General features: G+C 38.0%; 1 long non-coding RNA gene across 1 annotated transcript; it reads right to left on the reverse strand.

The window, feature by feature from the left end:
* Positions 1–2,304: 2,304 nt before the first annotated feature.
* Positions 2,305–6,611, reverse strand: LOC137465197 (uncharacterized). Its single transcript, XR_010994590.1, has 3 exons — positions 6,446–6,611; positions 4,340–4,393; positions 2,305–3,089 (listed from the first exon to the last, which is right to left on the reverse strand). It is a non-coding gene; the product is annotated as an uncharacterized lncRNA (long non-coding RNA).
* Between the last annotated feature and the right edge of the window lie 13,788 nt (positions 6,612–20,399).

Genomic DNA, 20,399 nt, shown 5'->3' on the forward strand with positions numbered 1-20,399 from the left:
TTTTGGACTGGCTGTGCATGATACATGACAGCTGTGGTCGCAAATGACAACACATTTTAATCATGATTCTTTAATAGCATAGGAAATACTCAACAAATAAAATCTACATGTATATAATGTGTATAATTAATAATTAATCATATTTTATCTATATAATACATACAGGGTACATGAACATACAAAATCGTAAGTATTATATGTATATATGTACGTGTACCCATATTTTATATATATATATATATATATGCCATGCAAATGAACATATCACTCTCAAATTTTAGGATGGGATGGATCTAAGCTCATCTAACTTCAGGTATGAACTAGTCATCCACATCTCAGACATTTACTCTTGGCCTCCTGTATAATCAACAGAGGGAAAGAACACCTGGGAAAGAACAACTGGCAGCAACTGAGTCTTCTGTATTCAATTCCACTTCACGCAGATGTATAGTGAGGTAACAGTACTTCCAGAATTAGACTGGAGGAACATTAATTCACACCCCAAGCCCTCACTCCTCTATGATTTCTCACTTAGACTTTGGTTTCCAAGTTAAATTGTTGCCACAGGGCAATTAATTCAGAATCAAGTGCTGATCTACAGGAAGTTCATGAGTATGACATTAGTTGTATTTTGTCTCCTGCAGATCTAGCAAATGTACAGGTATTTTTTCCATATGGAAAATTTGAGGAACAGTTAAACACAAAAACATTGACCAGATTCAGTACCTTGATTGATAAATAGCATCATTGCAAGTGAAAACATTAATTACTTTTTTGTGTTTATATGCTGCACCATATTTTTGTTGACCTCAGTGAAATTAACATGATTCTTGACCTTAATTTTAAAAAGTGTTTAGTCATTTTGGCACTATTTTTATTTGAATAAAGTTTTCCAGTTACTGCAGTCATTAAGTCTCAAAGATACTTCCCGTTTTTCTTCACAACCTTTTACAAGTCATTAAATGTTTCTTACAGTAATTTTTTCAAGTATGGCAAGACTCTGCAGAAGTACTTTTTGAAGATCATGGTAATCAGTGTATCATTATGAAGAATTTCATCTCCCAGAATGCTGATTCTCTAAGACAATAAACAGCTGGTTCCTCCTGCATCTTCTTATTATTTTGTTCAATGAAAATTCCTTCAATATTTAGCATTTTTATACTCTTTTTTTTCCTTATTCACATTTTAAAATCTCTCTTAATATTCTTCTCTCTAGACAAAATTATTACAATTGTTAGACAGGACAGGCACTTGCTCCAGAGACTTGAAATTTCCTCTTAGAGCAGAAAGCCTTGAGCATTCAGGCTGTATGTGGAGGCCCAGCTGAAGCACAGTCCCACAGCACAGATGCGAGGATTCACAGAGGCACTACCTCATGCTGACTGTGAATCCTCTGAGGTACTCTGAGCTACTCTTACCTACCCAGTATGGACCAGACACTCCAAAAGACCTGGGAAGTACGCTCTGGGAAGCTGCAGTATCCCTGTGATCCGTTGGCTGAACAAGGACCTAGCTCCTGTGAAGGACTGCAGTGCAATCGGAAGTCTCCTTCCCTCAGGGAATTTCAGTCTTCATAGCAAAAAACAAAGCTATAAGTCATCTGTATCTGAATAAACCACACAGATTGATGTAGCAGAACTACTTAGAGGAGCTCTGCTTACAGCGAAGCAGCCTGCAGATGAAAATATAAGTAAAGATTACCTGTCACAATCCTATGCTATTCACAGCTGAATGGCCATGAAGGAAACGACTTAATGTATAAACTAAACCCATATATAATAGCTGAATGTCCATCTGGAAGAGACACTGAATGGTTGGTCTGGGATCACTATGCAAAAAAAATCAAGCAAAGCCAAGATGATGAAAAATGGGCTAGATTTCTTTGATTAACAGACACAGAAGTCGACAGAATAGAAAATTAGTGATGTTATTATTAAAAAAATGTATAAGCAGCCTACACAAAGGAGCCCACTTAAGTCTACCATTAAGATGTCTTGTAGTAATTTTGTAGTGCTTCCATTTGTACAGAAAAAAAAGGATTCATCTTATTGAGGAGATTTGTTCAACAAGAGGTTTTTTTATTCAAGAAGAATTAAAAAAAAAAAAAAAGTGGGAAGAAATACTTTTCCTTGAGATCACTGCATCAGGATTGGACATCAAGAGAGTCCTCAAACAGGGATACTGGAATAACCCTTCCAAGTTCTCCATTCTAAAATTCTTCAAGAAAAGTAAAGTCAAGTAAAGTCAGCACCTTTCTCTCACCATCTTACAGAAATTGTCCAAAAGTCAGCTCTAAGGAAGTATTCATCCTGTTTTGGTAACATCCAGGAATGGTCAACTCCTCCCTTGAACCACAGCGTGAAAACCACTGCATGCTCTTTACTTTGAAAAAGCCTGTTTTATTTTAGTATTTCATTCTAGCTAGTATGGGAGTTAAAGAATGTGAATTTTGTCAAATATCCACTTAAAATTATTGAAAGGAAACAACTTTTAAAATGTGTGGGCTCCTATGGATGAGAACTTAGAAACCCCAAGATCATTAGAGAAAAACATTAAGATACTACTTTTCCAAAGGTATATAAGAAAGCTTTCTAACTCTGCAGACTGATTATGAAGCTCAAGGAGATAGTTCAGATAAGAAAATTAAAAATACATGAAAATTGATTTAGTCATTGCTTTATTTATGTAATCAGAAGCAAATCTAGCTAAGAGCAAATGGAAAATTGCAGAAGGTTTCTAATGAGTGAAGTTTTACTCTATTTATGTAGAGGAACATATGGCTCCAGAAAAACTGGAACAGAAAAAATCTGACTGCTCCAATGATGGAATTGTTAACACAATTGTTATTTAAGCACTCTGGCATTTCCCTTTCTTCAATTTCCTGAAGCCTTGCCAAGTCACTGCAATGCAGAGATGCTCCGGGCCATCATGGAGTTGTCATAACTGCTAGGTCATCCTTTGTCTTCCTGCTATTCTATGCTTTGTCAATTACACATTTTCTAGATTGTTCAATAAATGAGACAGCAGTTTGACAGACATCAGCTTTGTTTGCAAAAGAATCCTGATTAAGCCTTGGAGAGGCCTTTCTTCTGCACAGAAAGAAATATTCTGTGGAAAACTTTGAACTATATAGTCAAGTTTTTAATTACATATTCTCTCTTTTATAAAAGTAATACATTCTTTCCAACATCATTTTAAGGTGTCATTATTTATACCTTGCTGAGTATTATTTTGCAAACAAAATGGGCATCACTATCTTAAAAAGTAAGTTGAAAATACTTTTATTACACAGCTGCAGAAAACCAGTTTTAAAATGTATTGGGAGAACACAATAATCAATAATTCCTGTTTAGCTTATCGCCCACTCACTACATCTCCAACAAACGACTAACATTCATTTGGTTGATAGACCTTGTGTATTCCCATTGGTACTTAGGGGATTTTCCAAATTTTCCTACTTTGCTTTCTCAGGGTCAAAAGTCTTGTAAGAAATTAGAGCTTTTCAGTAGATTGTTTCCTATAACCTAACTCTTCTCCTCATACTAGCTATGTCCAAGAGAGAAAATGACCCAGTTGTTCAATGATTCAACTTCCCAGCTTTTGGGAAAATCCAGCTTGCAGCAGCCAGCTAAGCACTTCCAACTTTGTTGGTTGCAGCAACCAACTAAGAACAGTTGCAATACTGGTATGACAGTGATGGGGCTGCTGTGGGGTCTCCACTCCCAGGTACAGCAGGAAGCAAGCCAGCAAAGGGTACTGAGCACAGCTCTAGCTGCCTTGGGTAAGGAAAAGTGTATACCCCATCCTTAGAGAATCTGGCACACAGTTCAGAGGCAGGGGAAGTCGGCTTTCCTTCTTGTTAAACTATCATGAAATAATTTCTAAACTGCAGCTCTCGGCTGTTATGAAAATGTTACACATCCATGTCCAAACCATATCCCAGCTAGGAAGACACTTATATTTCCAACACATGTGCTATGCATTTTTGTATCTCTAGGGCTCCTTTTAAGAATTAGAATGGTTAATCACTTTATTTTCCTTTATAGGAACAGAAAATTGACTCCACGATTTTAACTTTTTTTCGTATCTGTTCTCTTAATGCTGCCAAACCAGCTGCAGTAAAAAAGGCAACATTGTACCCAACTCAGAAGACAGGTTTGTTTGTTTTAAAGTAAGCTGATCTGAAATATTTTGCAGGAAGGGTGAGGGCAATAGATGCGTTTTAAGAGACTACAAGACATCAATTTTAGGTCACCGTTGTTCTGCTGAGACCCAACAAAATACCTTCTCATGTAATTAGCAAGCATTACCTTTCTAACCAGGCCGTGGGATTTCCTACCAAAGTCTGAACTCCTCCATCTAAAGTTTTCTTACGTTACTGTTTAGAGATTTCCTGTGGAGGGAAGCAAATATTTTAAGACATGAGGAAACATGGAGAGGTATTTTTAACTTGTGCAGTCTCCTCTGTAGTATTTAGGAGATGCTGTCTTTGTTGCTGGACTAAGACAGTGGATTTTCCCCACCCTACATGGTGAGCACTAGTTCTTTGACATGATTCTCTCCTCCCTCCAAATGCTAAAGCCAGGGGCTAAGTTCTGCATCACAATCTATTTGGAGGATTCCTTCTGTCAAATACTACAGTTCATATATCCAGAGAAGTTTTCATAAAATCCCACAAGAAAACAGAAATAGTTCATTCTATCTTACAATTCTTCTTGCTATATTAGAAGATATGTAGTTGTACTGTGGTAAAGTATCAAAGAAGGAATCACCAAGGCAAAAGTTTCAGCTTCATTTGGGGTGTCAGATGCCTTTAAGAGGAAACTAATCCTACCAAATGTATCTGCTTTTTTGGTCTGAGGCAGAAGACTGAAACTGGTGATCTTAACCATACCACTCCTCAGCATGAGTTAAAAACAATTGTTCACATTGTTCAGTACTACCAGGACTGCCCAGTACTAATATCCAACAACAAAACATGTTGTTCATTTAATCTCACAACCAGCAAACTGAAGAATTTGACTTGTTATTCAGTTTCACCTCGGCAGTTCAGCTCCAGGGAAATATCCATCGTGGCCAACACAAAGTAAAATACATATTGGCCATTGTATTAAGAGTACCTGAATGTGGGCTATTTGTCATTAATGTTCTGCTACAGTGTCTGTTCCCATGGAAAGTGTTTACTGAAATAACAGCGATGACTGTAGCAAAAGTTCTTTAATATCACAACACAGAATACATTTAAAGTCTGTCTCCAGCAAAGCAACCAGCAGCAAAGGAAGGGGAGGAAAAAGAAGGAAATTAAACTTCAGGCAGCAGGTCTCTCTCAAGCAAAGCCCCACCACCACACATGAAATGACTCAGGGAGAGGAGAAGACAGCATGCACTGATGGCATTGCAAGTTCTATAAATTACAGGCATGCAGGAATTCTCACCACATCCCTGACTAACTGTGCCCTGCAAAGTGTATCCATGCCAGGGATCCCCACAGATCTCCCAAAGTACTTGGATATAATATCACACTAAATTGTGATAGCAAAGGAACACCACCTTTGCTAACACCAGGGCATCCCCTGAGAAAGTGCAAGGCATTCCCACTTTGTGCCAGTGGTATTAAAGTAGAGGGGTTTTGCCCCTTCTGAGCCTCCAATGATCTCATGCCCTCATCCCCCTGCCCCAAGAGGTTGCAGTAGCCCCAGGAACATGGAACAGTTCCAGGAGAACTTCCTAGGAGAAGGACATGTGCTCTATACTGAGCTTTCAAGACTGACTAAAACCACAGCAGATTTTTAGCTGCAGCTTTCTTTTCACACCTGGCAAGGGAAATGGAAACTCAGTGGAAGGAAAGCTTTGGCACAAGCAGCTGAAAAGCACTAATGTCAACATTCCACACTCCAGCTCTGCAACCTCTTCTTTGTGTTTACATTTAATATATTAGGAAAGGGACTTTGTCCTCACCCACGGTTCTCTCTGCACACTCTTATAAAACCCTCCTGAACTGCAGAGGTATAAAACCCGCTCACAATTAAGGAAATAGTAATTTTCTTAGAACTACATTTTTGCACAAATGGCAGAACAATAGTTGAGGAACTTGCTCTGGTCCGTCAGAAAGGTCCAATGCATCTTAAAAGAAGAAACTATTTGTTTGCACTGTAGTAAGACATTGGCCAAAGGCCAATGATATTCCGCTGTCATTACAGTGGTATTTGACACTCATGAAAACAGTGTCAATATGTGAGAAGTACAGAATTTTCTGACTATTAAAAAAGCTGAAGAAAGAGCTTCAAGAACTTCCAAGGAAGCAACATGTAACAAAGAAACATTAAATGAAAAAAAATCACACAAAGGAAAAGAGAAGAGAAAAAACAGAGGACATAGAAAAGGGAAATGGAAGATAAGAGACCAAAAGAAGTGAAATTCATTTCACTTAATTTCAGGTGCTTACCATGTACATGTCCACACTGAGTTGTTTATCTTCCCTCTATAGTCAAGGCAGAGGGGGTCATAATCCCACCAATGCAGCCTAGGGTTTCTTTCACCTGGCCAATATGGGAGCCCCCTTTGGGGTGAGATGAACTACACAAAAATTTCGCTTACAACACTGAACATCTTTTCACTAGCACAACATCTTATCGCTCATTCTAATGCAAAAGTTAACTCCAAAATTCTTTCTTTCTGTCCCAAGAACAGAGATGTAGATATCAGACTATAACCAGCAAAATCATCACTGACTAAGAGCAAACTTTTCTTCAATTATTCCCTGAAAAAAATTTCAGAATATACCTGCTATTTTTGATAATTTCTCAGATGATGAAAGTATTATTCTTTTATTTTTGGCCTTTCAGAGTGGACTGAAGTGAAAAGAATGCAAAAATATAATTAAATAAAATCCACACCTCAACTAAATATCTTAAATCACTCCGCCACTTTTCTTTCATATCTAGGAATATGTCTACGTTGTGCAATGCATCACTGTGCAAAGATATTTGGATTCATTATAAACTTGTATGCCTGTGCAGCATAGTACCAAACACTGCCAAGACACTGCAATCAGGAAAGATGAGCTGTCGCTGCACTCTGCCTGGGGTATATCCTCAACAGAATCTATCGGCCAACTCAGATGGAGCACTGTCTTAGAGCAGTTAACTTTCTTCAGATTCTATATGAAATGATTTAAATAAACTTTTGTTCATGAACTCATAGAGCATTGGGTATGGACTCTAACTTCCAAGAAAATAAAACTAAGTGCTATATTTTATTCTAACCATTTTTACTTCTAAATACTGTAATACTACCATCTTTCCACCGCTGACTATAAGCTGCTCTTGCTGCAGCATGTGACTAACAACAGCATGATTATTCTCCAGATTAGAGAAACACCTAATTCTAAGTTGTTAGTCTGATAAAAAAGGTCTCCTCTACCAAAGGAATCCCCCATCATCCATTTACTGACAGATTATTTATTCCCCTGTGTCACCAAGAGGGCCACAGAGGGCACTATCTCTGTAAAAAACCTGCTCAGTAAAACATGGCAGTCAGCACCAAGGATTTTCAACATTAAAAGCTGGGTGAAAATTAACACTTCAAGAATGTTCTCTCCAAAAAAATCACATTGCCTAAAACAGTATTATTGTTGGCAATTTCCGTAAAATTGTTGATTTTTCATTCCATCTCCAGAGAGCCAAACAAAAAGTTGGGTATGGATTTTTTGGAAGTGAAACTTTCAACTTCAAACAACTGTTTCAAATATATATTGTCCTGAAATAGCCTATTTTGTTCTAAATAATGTCAGAACTATGCATTTAGACATTATTTATTCAAAATACTTTTAATTCTCTAAAGCTATCTGATACTCAGAGTTTCCATAACAACTTGAAAAGGAGATGAAATGTCAGAGTTTCTCAAGTAATGAAAACTTTTTCCAGTCCACTGAGCTTAGCACAGCTAACCAAAACCAGTTATTTCCATGCAAAGATCAAGTCCTTTAAACAATAAGGATAATGATACCCCCACCTTTTAATTCCAAAGAAACCAGCTCAGGAAAATTACTGTAACAATTTTTAATAAGGCACAGAGAGCAGGCAAGACTGCCAGAAGCAGAATGCCAAATGGCTTAGTCTCTTTTTATCTTTGTTGGACAAAAAACCAAGAAATCACTCCTCTTGCAAGTGTTGGCATAAATGTAAACTTGCCCCTCTGTTGTCGGTTGGGTCGGTTTAGTCAGGGATTTTATTAATGTTAGTTAGTCTTGTTCCTTGTACCCCTATTTTTCCTGACAGTAGTTTGATCCAGGCTGTTTACTCCAAGATTTCCCGCTGCGTGAACCCACAGTTATCTGTCAATCTTCTCACTCCTCCCAGGCTTTCTCCTTACATGGTTCTGTCAATCAGGGGTTGTCACTCCTTGTCGGGGTGTCCGATCAACAGGAGCCCAGATAGCATAGAAATCCAATCCACCAAATGACAGGAGGACACTGTTGTTCTTGTGGGTTTATTGAAGGTGCGGCAAAGGAAGGAGGCAGCAGGAGGAAGCAGGAAAAGAGCAGGGAGGCAACCTCACAAGAGGGGAGCTGACTCTGAGAGCCCCTTCCAGAGGAGGGGTCAGGGTTTTTAACAGAGGGAGGAAAGGCAGGGTCAGGGTACAGAAGAACCAATGAGATAAGATGGGGTGATCTGGGGAAAACCAATGGGAGAGAGGGGAAGGAGTGGTTTCAGTGAGAGAACCAATAACAGTACATAGAACAACGAACTTTCCAGAACTGGGGATAGCACAACTGGTTGATGGACATTAACAGGGGAGGGTACAACTTATGATGGACATGGGGGAAGGCAGGAACCCCAGGGCAATGCTTTTCCTTACACCACTGTAGTTTCCCAGGGCATCCCTAGCTGATCTTCCCCAGGACCGCCTCCCACAACTCCCTTCTTCTTCACAGAAAGTTCTGTGTCAATCACCCTACCTTTGCATTTCTTTTTGTCCCAGAACGCTGTACCCACCTCTGTTATTTCACCATTGGTTGTGAAAACCTATCTCGTCTTAACCCCATAGGGCAAGACAAGTTTCCACCCCTGTCCACCCACCCCCTATTTAATCTGCTGTAATCTTTTGTCCATCACCATTTTGCTTTGCATTAAGCTGAGGGCTATTTGCTCAGACCATGCATGGGGGAATAAAAGTTCTCAGTTTTGCAGGCAAATTGTCCTTCTCTTGTCCTTTCACTTCCTCTCAGCGTGAAGCTACCAAAGCTGCTTACCTACACCAGGGCACTCCACAACCCTGGAGTGCCTGTTCACGTGGTGGCTACAACCTCACAAAGCAGTGCTAGCAGGTACTCTTACTGCTTGAGGTTGTAACAAACAACCGCCACAAGTGGTGCCCAACGTGGGGTGCCACTTGCAGTGATTGCTTGTTACGTCCTCACAAAGCAGTGCTAGCTGGCGCTCTTACTGCTTGAGGTCGTAACAAGCAATCACCGCACCCCTCTACTGGACTTGTACCACTGAATCACACAACAGATGTGATTAGAATAGAATTTTTAAAAAATGCTGATCCTCTTCTTGTTCAATCTGTTTCAAAAGCATCCATTAAGATCCTGGTGATTCCAAATAAATATTATATTAGTAAAATTAGACTTTGTTCTCATATATAGGATCAGAAAGATTGCTAGAGTACCTAAGTTGAGTCTCCCATGGTCACAGACAAGTATGTTATGGATAAGGCTCAGAAGAAACAACACATCCTACAACTTCAGTCTTCCTTGTAATATTTTAAGACACATTCTTCCAGAGAAAAATAAACAAACAAAACAAAAAAACAAACAAAAAACCCCACACACAAAAACCACCCTGAACAAAAAACAAATGGACAAAAAAAAAAACAACAACAACAAAGATGGAAAAAAACCCAGTCCAATGAACTGACCAAGCAAAAAAACAAAAACACTGCCAAAGATAAATTTGAGATGATTGGCTTCTAATGTATCTTTAACTTCCCTTTCTGAGTCCAACAAGGCAAGAAAAACTTTCAGCTGACAAAAAAATGAGATTAAGAGGATTTGGCAGTTATTTTTTCATCATCTACATTGAATCAGATTGCCTTAGACACTTTTGTGTACCATGAAATCATTTCTGGAACTTCCCATGCAGCTTGTTCAACCCTCCCACTGCTAGACAGCTTGTAAGCAAAAGTTAGCTGACCAAGATCTTAAATTAAAATCAGTGTAAACTACTGCTGCCCTTAGGAGCTGATCTCCCCATTTTGAACTTAGATGGCTCTGGCAATGGTACACAGAGGGAAACATCAAACGTGTGCTGTATTCCTGGTGCACATCATGAAGGGAGACAGAAGAAAAGCAAGAGCATGGCTGCCAATTCACCAGCCACTGCTCCTCCCCACAGGCCATGGGCTGAGAAAATGGGGCTGAACTGCCAGCTCCATGCAGGCTTGAGATACAAGACACAGGTCATTTCTGTAAGCAGGCCACTCCTCAAATCTGAGGAGCTCCACTGTGAGATTGAAAATGGAACTTACCAGTTTTGAAAAATTATATATATACTCTATATATATCTAAATAAATTAATGGGAAGAAGCTCTATGAATCTTTGTTTCAAAATGCCACTGCAAAGAATCATTAGATAGTGCCTTTGAACTGCTCATGAACACTGAAGGAAAACCAACTTCAAATTGAAAATAAAGGTAGCTGATTCATGAGAGAGCAGCTTTAGAAAATCATAAAAAATATGTACAGACCAAATAGTTCACTGCTTCCTTGAAACATATTTTTGCAAAAATTTGCTATTAACCTTCTTTAATTTGTGGTTATGAAGCTATTTTTCAGAAAATGTACAGAAATGCACATTGCAGAACCTTTCCAACGGAAAATACTGGCTGTGAATACAAATATTTCATTTTCCAAGTTTCCATCATTTAACCCCAGTATGTTGAAATGAAAAGCCACAATGGCACCTGATAAACAGTGGGAATAAAGGATGTTTTCAGCAATTCCAGCTGTCAGTCAGAAAAAGGAGCAACACACTTTTCTCATAAAATCCCTTCATCCAGAGCCAGGCTCTGATTACTGAGTGGGACTCTGAAAGTAACACTAATACAGTGAATCTGGGAACTTAAATATAGTTCATTGTCTGTACTTGTTAAAAGTACAAGGAGTCAGCTCCATCTGCTGAAAATGAAGGGCTTACACACTGCATTTGCCTTATTTTTCATGCAGGTTACCCCACTAGACTCTTAAAGAGCAACAGGTTCACAGGCTTCAATAAATTAAAATTAAGAGAAAAAAAATAGTTTGGTGATACAATCAGGAATTTGGTGTCAAAGTTTTAAAAGCATTCAGTAGCAGGATATTCTGATGCTGCTAAAACCAAAGGTGAAACTGTTGGCAGGTTAGACAGTAAAGTTAGACTTCCTCATGGCTCCCTAAAAAAAGTATTATCCCAGCACTTGAGCTGTTAAATATACCCAAAGGAAGTTTTTACAGAATTGCAATTAGACAAAAATTACTTTTCTATATAATCTTTACAAAAGTTTTCTTCATACAACTACTTTTTTTCACAAGGAAAGATTTTTCTTCATGCCAAAATGTTTTTCCACATGGGCATTTTTAGCATTGAATTCATAAGCCTAGGGCAGGAATGATTATGTAACCAGTCAATTTTATATTAACAATTTGACTTTAATATGCAGAGACAGTACCTGGCATGCCATTAAAAGTGGTCTGAAAACATGAACTTTCTTCAGGGAAACAATCCTCCATACAAATATATTCTTACTTCTTTTCAAAATTCTTTATAAATCTGTCCTTGATTTTTTAAGTCTTCAAAAGTTGATTATGTTTTTATGCTTTCATAAATGTTGACATTTTTGCAAGGAAAAAACTTCATTTAAGATGGATTCTCATTTTTCTGTATATATGGCAAGTAACCACTATTTTGTTCGTAAAGCGTGGTCTCAACTACAACAATTTATCTTTATCATCCAGAAATGCTTGTAAATACAAGACACCATCTGTCTTGATTTCAAACTGACAGACAATTTAACATGCACACAGTGAACTTCAGCAAACAAACAATACTTCATTACTACCAATTTTATAGTGAATGCTGCAACTTCTTCTAAACACCTTAATTTTGTCAATAGCTAAAGTTAACAGTCTGCTTAGAAGGTTGAGTTTAAAAAAAACAAACCAACTTTACTGATACATTTACTTAAATATAATAACCAGTAGGTAAACACTTAACTTGCTGTAATTGACTGGCCTCCTTACCCTTTGATTACATTAAGATCTGTAGATATGTATATCCACAAATGCCTCCTGGACTTTGTCATCCTAAAGAAAAGATCACGTTTCACACCCTTCTTGCAGTTGCCACATATTCTTTCTTTCCAATACATCATATACTATTTCTTCTGTTGTGGGGAAGAAGGCTTAAAAAGCACAAGCAGACATGTAATGAGGAAGATGATTTTCAGTCTATTACTACCAATTGATCTGTATAAGCAAATAAATTCATTTCTGTCTTACCTGTACCTCATTCATATGGCTAGCACTTAAATTACTATCCTAAGTGACACCTGAGCAATCATTCAGCATCCTAAGTTAGGTAAAATCTTTGACTGAGCCGGGTATCTTCCATAAGACAAAATGGGACATCAAGAGATGTTGAGAAGATCTTAACTTTCCATGAAATAAAGGGACATCAGTAGAAATCTCTTCACAAAGAGGGTGGTTAAGCACTGAAAGGGGCATCCAGGGCAGTGGTGGAGACACCATCCTTGGACGTGTTCAAGAAATGCCTGAACTTAGTGCCATGGTCTAGTTGACAAGATGGTGATCGGGTAAATGCTGGACTCAAAAACCTCAGAAGTCTTTTCCAAACTAAAGGAAATTTCTGTGAAAATTACTACAACAAAACTCCAACTCAATTAACTCCTGGAAGAACCTCCAGAACTTTCAGGAAGATAAGAGGGAGAAATAGGGCAGAAAAGGTCTCTTCCTGTATGATCCCCTCAGACCATTACAGCCACCACACAATGCATTGTCTTCCACATGTTGTCTGCAAACCTCAAGCATAATAGCACCTAATCCCATCCTGACCTACACCAGGGTCAGTTTAACCTTGCAGTTATCAGCCTCAGAGGCAGGCAAGATGCCTAAAATTATTACAACTGGTACAAAAACAATGGTTTTGACAAACCGATAGAAGTATGATGCAATTTCACTTACCATATCATAAACTGAAATGCAACCAAGAAAAAAATTATTTTTGAAGACCACAAGGGTTTCTGTAACTCTCTCTAACCAGTGTAATACAACTTTTCACAATAATCAGGGATCTGCAACAACAGTTATTACCAAGTCAGGGAGCATTGAGAACACCTGATTATTTTAAACAAGACACACCACTGCCTTGTCAAATGTAGGTGGCATAGCAATACACCACCATCATATCTGTTGCTTAAACAGAAAAAAAAAAAACCCAAAACACTATGTTTCATAAGCATCTGGACTTTCATAAATAAAACTGCCTTAAATTCAACAGGGAGTAAGTTTTCTCTACTATGCTCTCTATTTTAACTGCTTTATGATGAATCTTGAAAAGTATAAAGTATTTCTCATTTTAACCCAAGTGTGTATTTATATATCTCCACAGTCTGGCCTGCAAATGAGGCTGTATTTCATAATCATAAAGAGTCTTAGAAGTCATATTCTAAAAGCATTTGAAAAATAAGTATGTGAGTGCAACATAATCCTCCTAAGAGTGAATAATTTGAAAGCTTTATCTTTGTAAGTAGTTGCAAGGTCACATAGCAGGGGTAGCATTTAGGAAATGAATTAAAAATGTCCAAGAAACTGAAGTTTTTTAAACATCATTGTATTTCCACCTGAGATTAATGACACAGAGCCCAAACAAGCAGATGCATTCCAGTTCCTGAACCAGAATGTCCTGAATAGGACATTCTCAAAAACAAAAAGCCAAGCTGTCTTTTTGTCTTTCCCCAGATGCTGATTAGAACATCTAATTATCAACTTGAAGCTGCCTGCTTAGACATTGTATTTCAGTGACAAAATAAGTTCTTCATTTGCTTTCTCTATTTCATTGCTTCAACAGTGATTTACAAGTGCAGTAGAACATTAGGTCTTGCTCACAGGAATACCTCTGTGTTGAATCATAGCAGCATTTTCTAAATAGTACTGGAAAATATTAGTTTTCTAGAAGTGGAAATCTGCAAATAGCAGCTGTGTTTCTTGTTCATTATAAACCTTTCATGTATATAATTACATTATTTATCATGATTGATTCTACCTCTCCACAAATTTTATATACTACGTGTTAGTAGAAAAAACAAATTAGAAATGCAAAGAATCCATATGTTAGCTTTGCCATTTGCTTTATCTACAGTGTTGCAGATTCCCTTCTGGCTTCTAATTGATTTTATAATTTGCTTGGATGTACAAGAAACTGACTCCACCATGAGTTCCTGTGAGTCTGTATTACCATACAGTTTATCTGAAATGCTAAAAATTAAGTTAAAGGTATTTGAGAAAACTCCTGCAGTGTAACAGGCAACACTGTTTAAAATGAATTGGCAGAATAATGGCAAAAAACTTTTTATTTCATCTATGATTCAATATTTTACTAGGGTAAAATAACCTGGATCTCATAACCTGACTGGGCAGGATCATACTTCTCTCTCTTCTGTTGTGGCTCACTCAGTAAATTTAAAATGCAACTCAAATGTATTTCTAGAGTGCTAGTCCAACTGTAAGACTGTTCTTTTAGCAGCTTTCCCACAGTTTCCTTTTGTCTCAGAAAAAGAAGCGGAACTGTTTGGCAGTGGAGGCCAGATCTCTGGCATCAATTTGTTAGTGAGCAGTCTGCTGTCTCTCTTCAACATAAGGGACAGCACTGTAAAAGAAAAATTGGGAGATGCAAAGATAGTAACCTAAAAGTAAGCATGGGCTGAGATACTAAGGAAAGACCAGGCAATGGAATTTCAGACTTTTAGCACATTGAAGTTGTAACACAGTCCATTATTCCTTCCTTTTACATTACCTCCACCTCTATGGTCATTACAAAAGCATAGCATTTTCTGCATGAGAAACCATTTCCTCCCATCTGTTCCAAATTTGTTTCTCATTAATTTCCATTTCTGCTTACTTGTCATATTTAAATTGGGCCATCATTACAGATTAAGATGGAACAGATCCACCAATTACTGGGCCACAAAGAGACTGCCCTCTCCATATTAGTTTCAAAGGTTTTTTGACAACACTCTTCTATGAATTCTCGCTATGATGGTTTGATCTGTTTGTATTAGATATAAACTTATTTCCTCAGCATCAAAAGCCAGGTCCTCATCACATTTAAATTTCAGCAATATTTTCCTTTAGTAATAGACCAAATTGGGAATCCAGAACTACATTTCAGATTTGGCCTGTAAATCTCAGGCTGCTTGTTCTAGCTGTCCAGTCTCATCCTAAAATATGTTATTCTCACAAAGTATTACTGAAGTGGACCTATACATTTTTTCACATGTATATTTTATGTGCCTCAAGTCACAGTAAAATTTTACTTATTTAAAGGATTTAATTTACAGCAGACACATTAAGTATATTTTGCTCTTCCTGACCACAGCTGCTTTCTTTTATTTTCAACTTGCCCCTATTTAATTCAGTGTTTTAAATCTCATCTTCTTGCTCATTCAAAATCAAAAGTTTTCACTACCATTGCATCACTGTGTCTCTTGTATTGATCCAGGAGAGAAGGTATCAAAACCAAAAGAGAAGGCAGTAGTAGCTACCATTAAAATATATAACTATATATATTAATATCTATATACTATATTGATATAACGAGTATCTCAAATTTCTAAAGATTATATGTTGAGTTATCTAACTACAGATTATTTTAGAGGTAGATCATTATCAGTAATACAGTGTTAATGTTTTGGAAATTAGATCAAAAAGGTCCTTTGAGTATGCTATTCCTTTTCATAAACTGAAAATTTTATAACTACCTTTCTTAATATTTTACTGTATACAGTATAATTCTCAAGATATTTCTCCTACAGTTGTTTTACAAAGTAAATCCTATGAGGAGTGGTTGAGGGAGCTGGGGTTGTTTAAACTGAAGAAAATGAGTTTCAGGGGAGACATTATTACTCTGCCTACTACTTACCATTCTCCATGAAGCTAACTTTGTCTCAATGTACTCCTGTAAAAGTACAGAAGCAGACAACCCATCTCTACACTCAGGGATATTTCCTAATTGATTCAAATTCTTTGGAACAGATTCAAGAACATAAGCCTTGTGAAGGTACCATATCCTAAATTTGCTGATTATAGTAAATCAGGAGAAGTTTCTATCTCCCTCAAAGACAGGCCCTGCAGAGAGACCTACAGAAATTAAAGGGATAGACAATCACCAGCCATATTAATTTTAACAGGGGCAATTGCCAGATTCTGCACCTGTGACAAAGCAGCCTTGGATGTGTGGACAGACTGCAAAAGGAGAGGCTGGAAAGCAGCACTGCAGAAAGGGACTTGAGGTTCCTGGTCAATGGCAACGTGAACATGAGCCAGCAGTGCCCTGGCAGCCAGGAGGGCCCTGTGTCCTGGGATCCATCAGGCACAGCATCACCAGCCTGGCAAGGGAGGGGATTGTCCTGCTCTGCTCTGCACTGAGCCAGCCTCACCTCAAGTGCTGGGGCCAGTTCTGAGTGCCACAATACAAAAAAGGCATTGAGCTGTTAGAGTGTCCAGAGGAGGCCATGAGGATGGTGAAGGACCTTGGGGTGAAGCCGTGTGAGGAGGGGCTGAGATCACTTGGTCTATTCAGCCTGGAGAAGAGGAGACTGCAGGGAGACCTCACTGCAGTTACAACTTCTTGTGAGGGGAAGAGGAGGGGCAGGCACTGATTTATTCTCTGTCGTGGCAGTGACAAGACATTAGGGAGTGGCCTGAAGTCCTGTCAGGGGAGGTTTAGGCTGGGCATTAGAAAAACATTCTTAACTCATAGGGTGGTTGGGCACTGGAACAGGGTCTCCGGGCAAGTGGTCATAGCTCCAAGCCTGACAGAGTTCAAGAAGATTTTGGACAGTGCTCATGGGCACATGGTGGGACTCTTGGAGCTGTTCTGTTCAGAACCATCAAGTTGAATTTTGATGATGGTTGTGGATTCTTTCCAATTCTTGATAATCTTTTCTTCTATGATTGATTGATATGTCCAGCCCCATAGACAATGGAATATCCAGTCTGAGATGTGCTAAAGACACCTTAATACCAAAAATACACAACACAGGAATAAGGTTGTTAGCCATGGATAAAATTTAAAAAAAACATTCCAGTCATGTTTCCCTTGGAAGACTGAAGACAGTGGAGAACATAGGCACACTGCGTATTTTGGTTATGTATATATATTTGTCAATGTTGTTTGATTATAATAACCAAATAACATTGACAAACCTAAAATTTCACTCTGTGAAGCTGACCATGCTGGGCAGTTTGCCTTATCCAGACACTTAAAAAGTCAAAGAGATTGCCACTTGTGAACAGAGCCAAAGATATCTTAGTCAGGATCCATTATGCGTCAAATCAGTGGAGCTGCATTACAATCACTTTGCAGTTCTGTTTATTCATTTTGGCTTGGAAACAGTTCTTGTTTATAGAAGGTCTGTACCCATACTACTTTAAAGAGCTACAGAGGCTTGATACACAAGCTCACAAGGAAGAGAATGCAATTCTCACACACAACAAAACGTGTAAGATCATATCCTGAGCTGTCTTCTCAAGTGCTGAGGGGAAATACCCCCAAGGACAATGCAGCAGAGCAGTAGCCTGACACAAGACAGAGTGAGAGGCTGTTCTGTGTACAAGAGAACTCATTTGATTCAAGGCTTAGCTTATTTTCTCTGCATGAACATGATGGGTTTTACAGTCCCTCAGACCACTGCCAGGCAGTGTTCCTCTAAACATAAAGCTGCCATTGTTCAGAACTCACATACATCTAACCATAAACATATTTCAGAGTGCTGATATAATATAAAAATACAATATATGAGCAAACAGCTAGATTATCAGTACATTATTCCAGATATATTTGAAATACTTAATGACTTAAAAAATTTTCTGTGAATATTTACAAATTGACCAATTTAATAACCAACATTTAGTTACCATCAGAAAATTGGCTGTGGTAAAACACAGCTCAGTAGCTGCCTGCAACACAGTAGTTTCCTCTTATGGCTTTAAAAATGTAATACTGTTAAAAATCTAAAATTCAGGAAGATATAGGAGAGTTCCATTTCAGCCCCAACCAGAAAAACAAAAAGAGCAAACTGCTTTTAGCTAGAATTAAACCATTTAACCTTCACTTATGCCTTTTTTATGTCTTTTGAAAAAAAAGATGACATTCATGTTACTGGTTTTCTGCAAATAACAGATTTTCCAGTTATTTAGTATAATAAAAATCTACTGTTAGCTTTCTGCCTTAAAAAAACACATTTATCCTCATATATATTTGCTTATACCTGTTCAGAAATCAACATGTCTGAGTAGAGTGCTGTGGTCTGAAGGGAGAATAGCATTTAGCTGAAGACACAAAACTAAAAGGAAAGTCACTTTCATAATGTTACCTGCATCTATCTTTTTTGACATGAAATGCATACTGGAATTTGACCACTTGCCCTCACTAAAAACTACCTTGGCCACAGACAGCTTCCTCAAAAACTAGAAAAATAGCTTCATGGCTTGTAGCAAATAGTGACAATACCCGTCCAGGGAAGTAAATCGCTTTGCCTAAATTACCTTACCAATGCTTTCAATTGTAGTTACCAAGAACCGCTCAGAAAATGTTAGACCAGTGCAGAGTCTAGCAATTACTGAAATTGCTGCAACTACCTCATTTTTCATTATGACTCCCTAAATCTACTGGCAAGCAGCACTCAGCCCAGGTTATTTAAACTTCGTGCATAGACTCTAACGGTCTTCAACAAAAGATGCAATGAAAGACATCTAAAAGCTGTTGTTTATCTTTTACTAAACAGCTCCCCTGCACTCATCATCAATACTTCTGACTGCAAGTGTAAGGTGCAAAGAAGAAATATCAGAAAAATAAAAACACATATGGTTTTAAAAACAATGAGGTGTTTAAGTAGAGCTTATTGGATAAATTTTCAAAGCAATGAACACGTTGGAAAAATCCAGTGCTTCTGGAAAATGTTTTTCATCTACAGTCCTTAAGGAATCCTGCAGCCCTAAATTCTCAGAGCAGATGTCTTTGCCAACTAGAGCTAACAACAACACCATCTCTAGCCACAGCATTCAAGACTACAGCTCTCCTAATTAACAGTGACTGTTTAAACTAAATCTATCAGCATTCAGACAGATTTCAGCCACATCCACAAGGTTAAACACACATGTTCTAGTACAAAAGTATGTGCTCTTTCCAAGAGAGGAAACAGAAGTGACTGGATGATGTAAATCTCACGTGGGTTTATGGAGCAATCCTGCACGGAGACCAGCTGTTATCTGTCCACAAGCCCCAAGATAAATTTACCTAACAGACTAATATTTTTAAACTCTCACTGTCAAGACACAGCACCATGTGCCTGCTGCCCAAATCTTTCTTCCAGAACATATCTTCCTCTCCTACTCTGTTCTCTACAATCCTTATTTAGAACCCATTCCCTGTGAATGTCCCTTCCCAAGGGGATCCTACTCTTATCCCATTATCTCTTATGATGAAACAGAAAAAAATCCCTGTTGATTCCTGGGCTATTTCTTAAGCATGAATTAAATCCATCTGTTTGAATAAACTGAACAAATAAGAATGCTTTGTTTGTACACCCTACACTACAAACAGCACCTGTGATGAAAAGGGGAAACATTCTTTCCTTTTCAAACTTTGAAAGAAAACTCTGAGTGTCAGTACAGATATCATCTGGTGGTGATGGGATAACCCATCAAAATCTTTTGAATAGAAGTTAAATAAAATGCTCCAGTCATTTCTCTCAGAAATAGTGACCTCGTTCTGCTACCTACATTATGGCTGCCTACATCTTTTTCCTTTCAAGACTGAAATTACTCTTGCACAAATATTTCTGTGACAGAAAAATTCTTGTCAACTTCAGAGTCAGGCAGAAAGTCTGAATAAAAAAAATCTCTATTAAATCAAAGAATTATAAGCAACTATTAATAGGAATCATTTGCTGCTGATACACTACACAAAAATTAGCTATCCACTGGACTTCAAAATGAGTGTCCAACTTATTCATAGGTGATCACAACATGTAGAAAGAAAATTAAAACAGGGAGACCCAAGAGAGCTGCTGTGTTAGTTCTCATTTCTTATTTTGCCAAGAGGGAGTGCTCTAATTTCTCT

Source organism: Anomalospiza imberbis, chromosome Z (assembly GCF_031753505.1).
Source record: "Anomalospiza imberbis isolate Cuckoo-Finch-1a 21T00152 chromosome Z, ASM3175350v1, whole genome shotgun sequence".
Lineage (NCBI taxonomy): Eukaryota > Metazoa > Chordata > Aves > Passeriformes > Viduidae > Anomalospiza > Anomalospiza imberbis.